This window comes from Gigantopelta aegis, chromosome 7 (genome assembly GCF_016097555.1).
Source record: "Gigantopelta aegis isolate Gae_Host chromosome 7, Gae_host_genome, whole genome shotgun sequence".
Lineage (NCBI taxonomy): Eukaryota > Metazoa > Mollusca > Gastropoda > Neomphalida > Peltospiridae > Gigantopelta > Gigantopelta aegis.
In genome coordinates, this window is record NC_054705.1 from 42,529,395 (window position 1) to 42,542,472 (window position 13,078).

At 40.3% G+C, this 13,078-nt stretch overlaps 1 protein-coding gene across 5 annotated transcripts in view; it reads left to right on the forward strand.

Moving 5' to 3' along the window:
• The window catches only part of LOC121377515 (tumor protein D54-like), a 53,622-nt gene that overhangs the window by 39,883 nt on the left and 661 nt on the right, over window positions 1–13,078 (forward strand). The window lies entirely within an intron of this gene.

Below are 13,078 nucleotides of genomic sequence, written 5' to 3' on the forward strand. Positions count from 1 at the left end.
TAAACCTGCTTGTCATAAATGCAAGTTGCAAAAGTTTAATGTTTTAGTCTCCTACCACTCCAACTGGAGGGCACTATAGGTTTTGTCTCCATCCGTCTGTCCGTCTGTCTGTCTGTCCCACATATAGGTTTTTTTAGACTTTTTTTTTTTTAATCAGTGCCTCAAGATACTTAACTGAAATTTTGTGTATGGCTTTATCACAAAGAGTTACAGATCAGGTTTGACTTTTATATCAGAGTTATGGCTCTTGTGCTTAGGAAATATGAAAATTTGTTGGGCCCCATCAAAGTCAACCATGTTACCTATAGTTTTTTTTTTTGAAGTCCGTATTTACGCCCAGATGAACGTACCAGCACACTGATTGTTACCCAGCAAACTCCTACACCCAAACAATTTTACTCTTTAATTCTGGTCAAGGCGGGATGTAGCCCAGTAGTAAAGCACTTGCTTCATGCACGGTTGGTCTAGCCTTGATCCCTGTTGGTGGGCCCATTGGGCTATTTCTCGTTCCAGCCAGTACACCACGACTGGTGTATCAAAAGTTGTGGTATGTGCTGTTCTGTGTACGATGGTGCATATAAAAGATCCCTTGCTACTAATGGAAAAATGAAACCGGTTTTCTCTTTTATGACTATATGTCAAAATTATGAAAAGTTTGATATCCAATAGCCGATGACTAATAAATCAATGTGCTCTAGTGGTGTTGTTAAACAAAACAAACTTGAACTTTATTCTGGTCACAGTCGGTGAAACAGACTTGAAACCTGCTTAGCTGGATGATATGTTGTCTAGTTGATTTTGTTGGTGGTTTGTGTACTGTACCAGGGTATTCAGAAAACATTCACATTAATATTATTGAAAAATATTATTACCCCAGATATTTTAGCTCATTGGTAATAAATCAGTTATCATCCATTAAAGGCATTTGTAGGAGATATCACAGGTACTATAATTTGCGATATCTCCTGCGATATTCTCCTAGGAGATATGGCTTTTTTTGTTACATCACTGTTTCAGTACTATTCAGTGTCATTAGTGATGTCACGCAACTGTTGTTCTACTAGTTAATGAATCTACCGCTGCCAAATAAAGTGACATTCAACCCACATTACTGACATTGTCGCAAAGAACGATAATGGATGATAAAAAGAATACCCCCTCGTGTCTTGTGATATCATAATTTATCAGCACTCATTGATAAAACTATAAAAATCCTCGGCAAGCCTCGGATTTCATACTTTTATCAACTCATTCTGATAAATTATGATATCACAAGACATTCAGGAAATATCCTCTATATAGTACTAGTACTTTCAAAGTTTGGATTCGTCCAGTTACTTTTACTCACTTCTCTGGTCATCCCATCCACACAGACAATCGACAAACCAGACAAAAAATACCACCTAGTTGGTCATCTTTGTCTAGACGGGACGAGGCATAGCCCAGTGGTACAGCACTCGCTTGATGCGCAGTCGGTTTGGGATCGATCCCCATCAGTGGGCCCATTGCGCTATTGCTCACTCCAGCCAGTTCACCACGACTGTGTTCTGTGAATGTATCACGTTTGTCACAAATTACATACAACGTTTCGGCAGTCTCTTACTGCCTTCTCGCTTCAGCCAGTGCACCACAGCTGGTACATCAAAGGCCGTGGTATGTGCTATCCTGTCTATGGGATGGTGCATATAAAAGATCCCTTGCTGCTAATAGAAAAGAGTAGCCCATGAAGTGGCGACAGTGGGTTTTTCCTCCCTCAATATCTGTGTGGTCCATAACCATATGTCTGACGCCATATAACCATAAATAAAATGTGTTGAGTGCGTCGTTAAATAAAACATTTCCTTTCCTTTGTCTAGATGATTTCATTGTTTGTTTGTGTGCTGTATTCAGCTTCATATTTAACTTTGGTATTTATAAAATAGTTTTTTACTGGAGGGAAAAAAAAGTCGGTCTCTGGTCAGATCAAAATTCCAGAATTGATTCGGTGATGCGGCTTTTTTGATTTAAAAAAAATAATTTTAAAGCATGGATTGTGCAGCATAGAATAGGTTGATATATTTGATACCGATATAAGGGGCATATTTAAATTGAAATCGGAATGCACGTCCTAGTTCATGCGCGATGGCATTTTGGCTCCAAATGCAGTTTTACGTCATACACATATAGCAATAATAGCCCAGCAAAAATCGACGTCATACTGCAGAATTGTTTTTTTAAATGTTGATGCGCGAGGGTCAAAATTGACACACGTGCTAACCAGAGACCAGAAATTTATTTTGTTCAGCCTTATTTTGATTCATTTTTTTTATTATTTTGTTTTTTTTTACTTCTCAGATTGATATGATTATGTATTTAGTAAGTGAAAAAAACACCCTCCCCCCCCCCCCCTTTACTAGTTTTGTTTAATTTTTTTTACATTTGTTTATTTATTTATCTTTGTCTTGCCTTTATGAAGTAAAAAGGTCGGATATACAGGGCTTCTAGATTACGATAGTCCCACTCCCATGGCTAGTGATATTCATTGTTGGGCTAGTAAATAACTACTATTGCCATGCCCGATGGCTAGCGAAAAAAGTGTTGTCCAATGCTGTATTTAAGTTTATTTTGTAAATATGAATATTCTGGCCTAACCTGCCCCTGCCCCCCCCCCCCCCCCCCCCCCCCCTCCCCCCTCCCAATCTTAGTGTTTTTAATTGATATCTCCCTCTTTAGGTAACATATCTGATTATTACTATCAGTAAAATTGTTTTAAGTAAAGTTAGATTAGTGAATTTTTAATGGTGGCTAGTAAATTTGTAAAATCACTGATCCCATGGCTAGTGAATTTGTAAAATCACTGATCCCATGGCTAGTGAATTTGTAAAATCACTGATCCCATGGCTAGTGAATTTGTAAAATCACTGATCCCATGGCTAGTGAATTTGTAATATGGGATATGGGTATCACTTTTCCAAGGGAGGAGACAGAATCAACTTTTGCATTTGGCTCAATATCAAAGTTTTGGATTTTCCTCCATCTCTCGCTAAATAAGTCAATACATCAATAAAACTTGGCGTATAGTTGCACCTATGGATGTTCTTCACAATGCATGTAAAAAAAAAATTTATAAAAATATTACGTTAAAATTTTAATTGAATTTTTTTACAATTTTTAATTTTGTTTTAAAGTTTAATTTCTTTTTAATTTTTTTTTTTTTTTTTTTTTTAACATGTCATTGTATTGAAATGAATGTAGAACATAATATATTGATGCAACTATGAGTGACACTGAATACATTGTGCTCTAGTGGTGTCGTTAAACAAAACAAAACAGTGACACTGAATACATTTATGGTACTAGGCGAGACATTTTATTCTGTGGAATGTTTGTTGTATTTGTTTGTGTTATTGTTTTGTTGCAAATTCTAAACTTACAGTGATTTTTATACTTTATATTAGCACTGAATTGCCAAACACTGTGCAACATGTGATTTTGTTTCTTGTATCTTTATAATATACAGTGGAACCTTCGAACCTGGGAACCTGTTCAAACAGGATCCTGACTAAAGCAATCCCAATTTGTTTGTTTTTTTAAAGTTTTTTTTTTTTTTAACTACACCACTGGAGCACATTGATTAATTAATCATCGGCTATTGGATGTCAAACATTTGATAATTTTGACATATAGTCTTAGAGAGGAAACCCGCTACAGATTTTCATTAGTATAGCAAGGGATCTGCTATATGCACTATCCCATAGACAGGATAGCACATACCATGACCTTTGATGTACCAGTCATGGTGCACTGGATGGAGAGAGAAATAGCCCAGTGGGCCCACCGATGCGGATCGATCCCAGACAGACATTGATTAATTAATTATCGGCTATTGAATGTCAAACATTTGGTAATTATGACTCATAGTTATCAGAGGAAATCCGCTATATTTTTGTTACACCAGTTGTGGAGCACTGGCTGTAACAAGAAATAGCCCAGTGGGCCCACCGACGGGAATCAATCCTAGATCGATCGTGCATCAGGTGAACACTACACCACTGGCTGTAACAAGAAATAGCCCAATGGGCCCACCGACGGGAATCAATCCTAGATCGATCGTGCATCAGGTGAACGCTATACCACTGGCTGTAACAAGAGATAGCCCAATGGGCCCACCGACGGGAATCAATCCTAGATCGATCGCGCATCAGGTGAACGCTATACCACTGGCTGTAACAAGAGATAGCCCAATGGGCCCACCGACGGGAATCAATCCTAGATCGATCGCGCATCAGGTGAACGCTATACCACTGGCTGTAACAAGAGATAGCCCAATGGGCCCACCGACGGGAATCAATCCTAGATCGATCGCGCATCAGGTGAACGCTACACCACTGGCTGTAACAAGAGATAGCCCAATGGGCCCACCGACGGGAATCAATCCTAGATCGATCGCGCATCAGGTGAACGCTACACCACTGGCTGTAACAAGAAATAGCCCAGTGGGCCCACCGACGGGAATCAATCCTAGATCGATCGCGCATCAGGTGAACGCTACACCACTGGCTGTAACAAGAAGTAGCCCAATGGGCCCACCGACGGGAATCAATCCTAGATCGATCGCGCATCAGGTGAACGCTACACCACTGGCTGTAACAAGAGATAGCCCAATGGGCCCACCGACGGGAATCAATCCTAGATCGATCGCGCATCAGGTGAACGCTACACCACTGGCTGTAACAAGAAGTAGCCCAGTGGGCCCACCGACGGGAATCAATCCTAGATCGATCGCGCATCAGGTGAACGCTACACCACTGGCTGTAACAAGAAATAGCCCAGTGGGCCCACCGACGGGAATCAATCCTAGATCGATCGCGCATCAGGTGAACGCTACACCACTGGCTGTAACAAGAAGTAGCCCAATGGGCCCACCGACGGGAATCAATCCTAGATCGATCGCGCATCAGGTGAACGCTACACCACTGGCTGTAACAAGAAGTAGCCCAATGGGCCCACCGACGGGAATCAATCCTAGATCGATCGCGCATCAGGTGAACGCTACACCACTGGCTGTAACAAGAGATAGCCCAATGGGCCCACCGACGGGAATCAATCCTAGATCGATCGCGCATCAGGTGAACGCTATACCACTGGCTGTAACAAGAGATAGCCTAGTGGGCCCACCGACGGGAATCAATCCTAGATCGATCGCGCATCAGGTGAACGCTACACCACTGGCTGTAACAAGAGATAGCCCAATGGGCCCACCGACGGGAATCAATCCTAGATCGATCGCGCATCAGGTGAACGCTATACCACTGGCTGTAACAAGAGATAGCCCAATGGGCCCACCGACGGGAATCAATCCTAGATCGATCGCGCATCAGGTGAACGCTATACCACTGGCTGTAACAAGAGATAGCCCAATGGGCCCACCGACGGGAATCAATCCTAGATCGATCGCGCATCAGGTGAACGCTATACCACTGGCTGTAACAAGAGATAGCCCAGTGGGCCCACCGACGGGAATCAATCCTAGATCGATCGCGCATCAGGTGAACGCTATACCACTGGCTGTAACAAGAAATAGCCCAATGGGCCCACCGACGGGAATCAATCCTAGATCGATCGCGCATCAGGTGAACGCTACACCACTGGCTGTAACAAGAAGTAGCCCAGTGGGCCCACCGACGGGAATCAATCCTAGATCGATCGCGCATCAGGTGAACGCTACACCACTGGCTGTAACAAGAGATAGCCCAATGGGCCCACCGACGGGAATCAATCCTAGATCGATCGCGCATCAGGTGAACGCTACACCACTGGCTGTAACAAGAGATAGCCCAATGGGCCCACCGACGGGAATCAATCCTAGATCGATCGCGCATCAGGTGAACGCTACACCACTGGCTGTAACAAGAGATAGGCCAATGGGCCCACCGACGGGAATCAATCCTAGATCGATCGCGCATCAGGTGAACGCTACACCACTGGCTGTAACAAGAAGTAGCCCAATGGGCCCACCGATGGGAATCAATCCTAGATCGATCGCGCATCAGGTGAACGCTATACCACTGGCTGTAACAAGAGATAGCCCAATGGGCCCACCGACGGGAATCAATCCTAGATCGATCGCGCATCAGGTGAACGCTATACCACTGGCTGTAACAAGAGATAGCCTAGTGGGCCCACCGACGGGAATCAATCCTAGATCGATCGTGCATCAGGTGAATGCTATACCACTGGCTGTAACAAGAAATAGCCCAATGGGCCCACCGACGGGAATCAATCCTAGATCGATCGCGCATCAGGTGAACGCTACACCACTGGCTGTAACAAGAAGTAGCCTAGTGGGCCCACCGACGGGAATCAATCCTAGATCGATCGCGCATCAGGTGAACGCTACACCACTGGCTGTAACATGAAGTAGCCCAATGGGCCCACCGACGGGAATCAATCCTAGATCGATCGTGCATCAGGTGAACGCTATACCACTGGCTGTAACAAGAGATAGCCCAATGGGCCCACCGACGGGAATCAATCCTAGATCGATCGCGCATCAGGTGAACGCTACACCACTGGCTGTAACAAGAAGTAGCCCAGTGGGCCCACCGACGGGAATCAATCCTAGATCGATCGTGCATCAGGTGAACGCTACACCACTGGCTGTAACAAGAAATAGCCCAATGGGCCCACCGACGGGAATCAATCCTAGATCGATCGCGCATCAGGTGAACGCTACACCACTGGCTGTAACAAGAAGTAGCCTAGTGGGCCCACCGACGGGAATCAATCCTAGATCGATCGCGCATCAGGTGAACGCTATACCACTGGCTGTAACAAGAGATAGCCCAATGGGCCCACCGACGGGAATCAATCCTAGATCGATCGCGCATCAGGTGAACGCTACACCACTGGCTGTAACATGAAGTAGCCCAATGGGCCCACTGACGGGAATCAATCCTAGATCGATCGTGCATCAGGTGAACGCTATACCACTGGCTGTAACAAGAGATAGCCCAATGGGCCCACCGACGGGAATCAATCCTAGATCGATCGCGCATCAGGTGAACGCTACACCACTGGCTGTAACAAGAAGTAGCCCAATGGGCCCACCGACGGGAATCAATCCTAGATCGATCGCGCATCAGGTGAACGCTATACCACTGGCTGTAACAAGAGATAGCCCAATGGGCCCACCGACGGGAATCAATCCTAGATCGATCGTGCATCAGGTGAACGCTATACCACTGGCTGTAACAAGAAATAGCCCAATGGGCCCACCGACGGGAATCAATCCTAGATCGATCGCGCATCAGGTGAACGCTGTACCACTGAGCTGTATCCCACCCCTAATAAATGAATGAATGGTTAACAACACCCCAGCTCAAACAAACAATCCCTGACATTAAATAACTGGGGGGGGGGGGGGGGGGGGGAGATAGGCCAATGGGCCCACCGACGGGATTTAGCTCAGTTTATTGAGTGTTCGCTTGAGGTGCTTACGTCGCAGGACTGAACAACCTTGGTGGATCCATTCAGCTGATTTGGATTTGTTCTCGTTCCAACTAGTGCACCACAACTGGACAAAGGCCATGGCATGTGCTTTCCTGTCTGTGGGAAATTGCATATAAAAGATCACTTGCTGATAATCGAAAAGAGTAGCCCATGAAGTGGCAATAGTGGGTTTCCTCTCTCAGTATCTGTGTGGTGCTTAACCATATGTCCAATGCCATATAACCGTAAATAAAATGTGTTGAGTGCATCATTAAATAAAACATTTCTTCCTTCTTCATTCATTTATTAATTCATTCTCAATCATTTGTTACATATGAATAAATACGTATTAAGAAATTAACATTAATTTTGAGCTACTACAAAAATTAAGACAACCAGGAATACATGCGGTGTAGAGACACTGACGTAATACACAACAAATGTTTCAAAATATACTTACCTTGATATTTGTATTGTGTTATACTTTTCCCCACAGCTCTTTACACTGTAGTTTTACATACTGTAGATCCTGAAATTAATATGATCATAATATTAATGCGAAAAATGCCAGATTGTGTAATAATATGACACATTTATTTCTGTGCTTTGTCCAGCAATAGTCCAGCAAGCTTTGTGTTACACGCTATTAAAACAAACAAAGATTAACATTCTAATACATTTATAAAACAACTGGAGCACAATTCATCGTAGGCAAGACAGACTAATTGGCCAATCGTCGTGCAAAAGCTGTCACGATTCATTGTAGGCAAGACAGACTAATTGGCCAATCGTCATGCAAAAGCCCTCACAATTCATCGTAGGCAAGACAGACTAATTGGCCAATCGTCGTGCAAAAGCTGTCACAATTCATCGTAGGCAAGACAGACTAATTGGCCAATCGTCGTGCAAAAGCCCTCACAATTCATCGTAGGCAAGACAGACTAATTGGCCAATCGTCCTGCAAAAGCCCTCACAATTCATCGTAGGCAAGACAGACTAATTGTCCAATCGTCATGCAAAAGCTGTCACAATTCATCGTAGGCAAGACAGACTAATTGGCCAATCGTCATGCAAAAGCTGTCACGATTCATCGCACATGATAAAGTTTTAGCACACTAATCCTGAGGTCGACCTTTTCTTTGTTTTTATTGTTCAAGTTTGCTGCAACTTTCTCAGCGTATCTTAGGAAGATACAGTTTTAATAGTATATGTATGCTAATGTTTAGCCAGATTTAGGTAACTGTACACCTTAGGTAAATGATTGCTGCAAAAATATTCTTTGAGTTGATCTCACTAGGGACACTAGGGACACAACAGAATAGAACTTTATTGTATAATATTTAGTGAAATATCTTAAAATATCAGTGAAATAAAAGTGTTATTAGTCACTCTGTGACGATAACACATTTTAGAGTGAAATTTTCACTATTTCATTGTAAAATGTGTTATCATCACTGTAGAAAGTGTTACCTTCACTGCAAGAAAGCTGGAACTATTTTGCTGCTGACATTTTAATAAAAAAGGAAAATTGCCAAAAGTTATATAATAAATAGAAAATTTCATGTTTTTTGTCAAATATGATTTATATCTCATCGAGTGAAGTTTGCTATCATATGTCATGAGTCACGCTTACGCGACGAGTGTGATATGATTGCAAACTTCACTCGATGAGATATAAACCATATTAAAATTTTGACAAAAAACATGAAATTTTCTTTTTTATTAAAATGCCAGCAGTAAAATAGTTACGACTTTCTTACAGTGAAGGTAACACTTTCTACAGTGACGATAACACATTTTACAGTGAAATAGTGAAAATGTCACTCTAAAATGTGTTATCGTCACTGACTGACTGATAACACTTTTATTTCACTGATATTTTACGATATTTCACTAAATGTTATATAATAATGTGTTTTACATAAGTAGAAAAACAGTAATACATTAATACCTCCCCCCCCCCCCCCCCCCCCCCTTCTTTTCTCTTTTTTTCATAACACAGAATTATGTCTTTCTCTAAATATCACCACACCGTTATTTATTGGACCTAGGATTTGGCTAAGCGGTCATGTATCCGCAGATTACAGCAAGTGGTCAGACGATCGATGTGTTTAGTGAACCCTTGGGTTTCCCCCAGCTACACGTACGTCTGATCTACACACTGTACATCGCCACAATCTCAAGGTCTCACTCCACTTAATCAGCGAAACATTTTGTTCAATATCGCCATCACGCTTCGCAAAAAAACATGAAATATCCTCTGTGTATTACCTCTCAGGCCATTACACAACGGCATATGAAGAACAGGTTAATTGGTATTTACATTGGCATGTTAGTGAGTTGATCTCATTGAAGACACCTGTACTTGGATTTAACCGAAAAGTACACAGATGTGCATTGTTAGGAAAGTAATATTTCATATGGAGGCCACTCGCATTAATTTCATGTCGCATTTTAGTCTGCCCACCGTCACTTGCATTAATTTAGGGACGCATTAATTTCAGGATCTATAGTAATTATATAAATTTTATTCTGAATGTAAATAATATTTCCATATACTTACCTTTTCTGACACTTAATAGCCAGTGTGTATTTTAGTACTTGGATGTCATTAAACATTCATTAATTCATTCATTTTTGCTTTGAAACTCAATTGGATATCAGCATGAAAATAACTACATGTATAACTGAAATGAATGAAATGTAAATATTAGGACAACCTGAAACACATTGCCTCTGAATAAACAGATGTATTCATTATGAAATGTTTGTATAAAAAGAGGTTCTATTAGTAGAAAACTTTTTACAGTTGCGGCAAACCCTTGTGTATTTACTGTTTACCAGGCAAAGGTTTCTATGAGTGATTGTTAATCTTGTGTATTTATTGTTTACCAGGCAAAGGTTTCTATGAGTGATTGTCAATCTTGTGTATCTATTGTTACCAGGTGAAGGTTTCTATGAGTGATTGTTAATCTTGTGTATTTATTGTTTACTAGGCGAAGGTTTCTACGAGTGATTGTTAATCTTGTGTATTTATTGTTACCAGGCTAAGGTTTCTATGAGTGATTGTTAATCTTGTGTTTTTATTGTTACCAAGCGAAGGTTTCTATGAGTGATGGTTAATCTTGTGTATTTATTGTTACCAGGCGAAGGTTTCTATGAGTGGTTGTTAATCTTGTGTTTTTATTGTTGCCAGGCAAAGGTTTCTTGGAGTGATTGTTAATCTTGTGTATTTATTGTTTACCAGGCAAACGTTTCTATGAGTGATGGTTAATCTTGTGTATTTATTGTTTACCAGGCAAAGGTTTCTATGAGTGATTGTTAATCTTGTGTATTTATTGTTACCAGGCTAAGGTTTCTATGAGTGATTGTTAATCTTGTGTTTTTATTGTTACCAGGCGAAGGTTTCTATGAGTGATGGTTAATCTTGTGTATTTATTGTTACCAGGCGAAGGTTTCTATGAGTGGTTGTTAATCTTGTGTTTTTTTTGTTGCCAGGCAAAGGTTTCTTGGAGTGATTGTTAATCTTGTGTATTTATTGTTTACCAGGCAAAGGTTTCTATGAGTGATGGTTAATCTTGTGTATTTATTGTTTACCAGGCACAGGTTTCTGGGAGTGATTGTTAATCCTGTGTATTTATTGTTTACCAGGCAAAGGTTTCTATGAGAGATTGTTAATCTTGTGTATTTATTGTTTACCAGGCAAATGTTTCTATGAGTGATGGTTAATCTTGTGTATTTATTGTTTACCAGGCAAAGGTTTCTGGGAGTGATTGTTAATCTTATGTATTTATTGTTTACCAGGCAAAGGTTTCTATGAGTGATTGTTAATCTTGTGTATTCATTGTTTACCAGGTGAAGGTTTCTATGAGTGATGGTTAATCTTGTGTATTTATTGTTTACCAGGCAAAGGTTTCTGGGAGTGATTGTTAATCTTATGTATTTATTGTTTACCAGGCGAAGGTTTCTATAAGTGATTGTTAATCTTGTGTATTTATTGTTTACCAGGCAAAGGTTTCTGGGAGTGATTGTTAATTTTATGTATTTATTGTTTACCAGGTGAAGGTTTCTATAAGTGATTGTTAATCTTGTGTATTTATTGTTTACCAGGCAAAGGTTTCTATGAGTGATTGTTAATCTTGTGTATTTATTGTTTACCAGGCGAAGGTTTCTATGAGTGATTGTTAATCTTGTGTATTTATTGTTTACCAGGCAAGGGTTTCTATGAGTGATTGTTAATCTTGTGTATTTATTGTTTACCAGGAAAAGGTTTCTATGAGTGATTGTTAATCTTGTGTATTTATTGTTGTCAGGCAAAGGTTTCTATGAGTGATTGTTAATCTTGTGTATTTATTGTTACCAGGCGAAGGTTTCTATGAGTGATTGTTAATCTTGTGTATTTACTGTTTACCAGGCAAAGGTTTCTGGAAGTGATTGTTAATCCTGTGCATTTATTGTTTACCAGGCAAAGGTTTCTATGAGTGATTGTTAATCTTGTGTATTTATTGTTTACCAGGCAAAGGTTTCTATGAGTGATTGTTAATCTTGTGTATTTATTGTTTACCAGGCAAATGTTTCTGGGAGTGATTGTTAATCTTGTGTATTTATTGTTACCAGGTGGTTGCTATGAGTGATTGTTAATCTTGTGTATTTACTGTTTACCAGGCAAAGGTTTCTATGAGTGATGGTTAATCTTGTGTATTTATTGTTGCCAGGCAAAGGTTTCTACGAGTGATTGTTAATCTTGTGTATTTACTGTTACCAGGCAAAGGTTTCTATGAGTGATTGTTAATCCTGTGTATTTATTGTTTACCAGGCAAAGGTTTCTATGAGTGATTGTTAATCTTGTGTATTTATTGTTTACCAGGCAAAGGTTTCTATGAGTGATTGTTAATCTTGTGTATTTATTGTTTACCAGGCAAATGTTTCTGGGAGTGATTGTTAATCTTGTGTATTTATTGTTACCAGGTGGTTGCTATGAGTGATTGTTAATCTTGTGTATTTACTGTTTACCAGGCAAAGGTTTCTGGGAGTGATTGTTAATCCTGTGTATTTATTGTTTACACGGCAAAGGTTTCTGGGAGTGATTGTTAATCTTGTGTATTTATTGTTTACAAGGGAAAGGTTTCTGGGAGTGATTGTTAATCTTGTGTATTTATTGTTTACCAGGCAAAGGTTTCTGGGAGTGATTGTTAATCTTGTGTATTTATTGTTGCCAGGCGAAGGTTTTTGGGAGTCAATCTAATTAAAATTAGCTCCATTCATAAAAATCATTTTAAGACGGAAAAAAATCCATAATGGTATAGCCATAAAATCTGTTTATACTAGTATACAATACAGAGTTTATTACTGCACTTTTCCCCGATTTTTTAATGGTGAAATAGACCAACAAGTTCGCCTATTGCAAGAATAGTCTCGCCTGATATTTTTAGAATTTGTATGTTCCCAAATAACGCTATAGAAGGTGAAGTGTAATTGGTTGATATTTAAATTGTTATTTATAGATGAAATGTCACCTGGACATGGGAGTCCATGCAATGCTGTTAGATCTACTGGTAGACCAGTAGAGATAATTTTAATCAGATTGTGTGGGAGTAATTGTTAATTG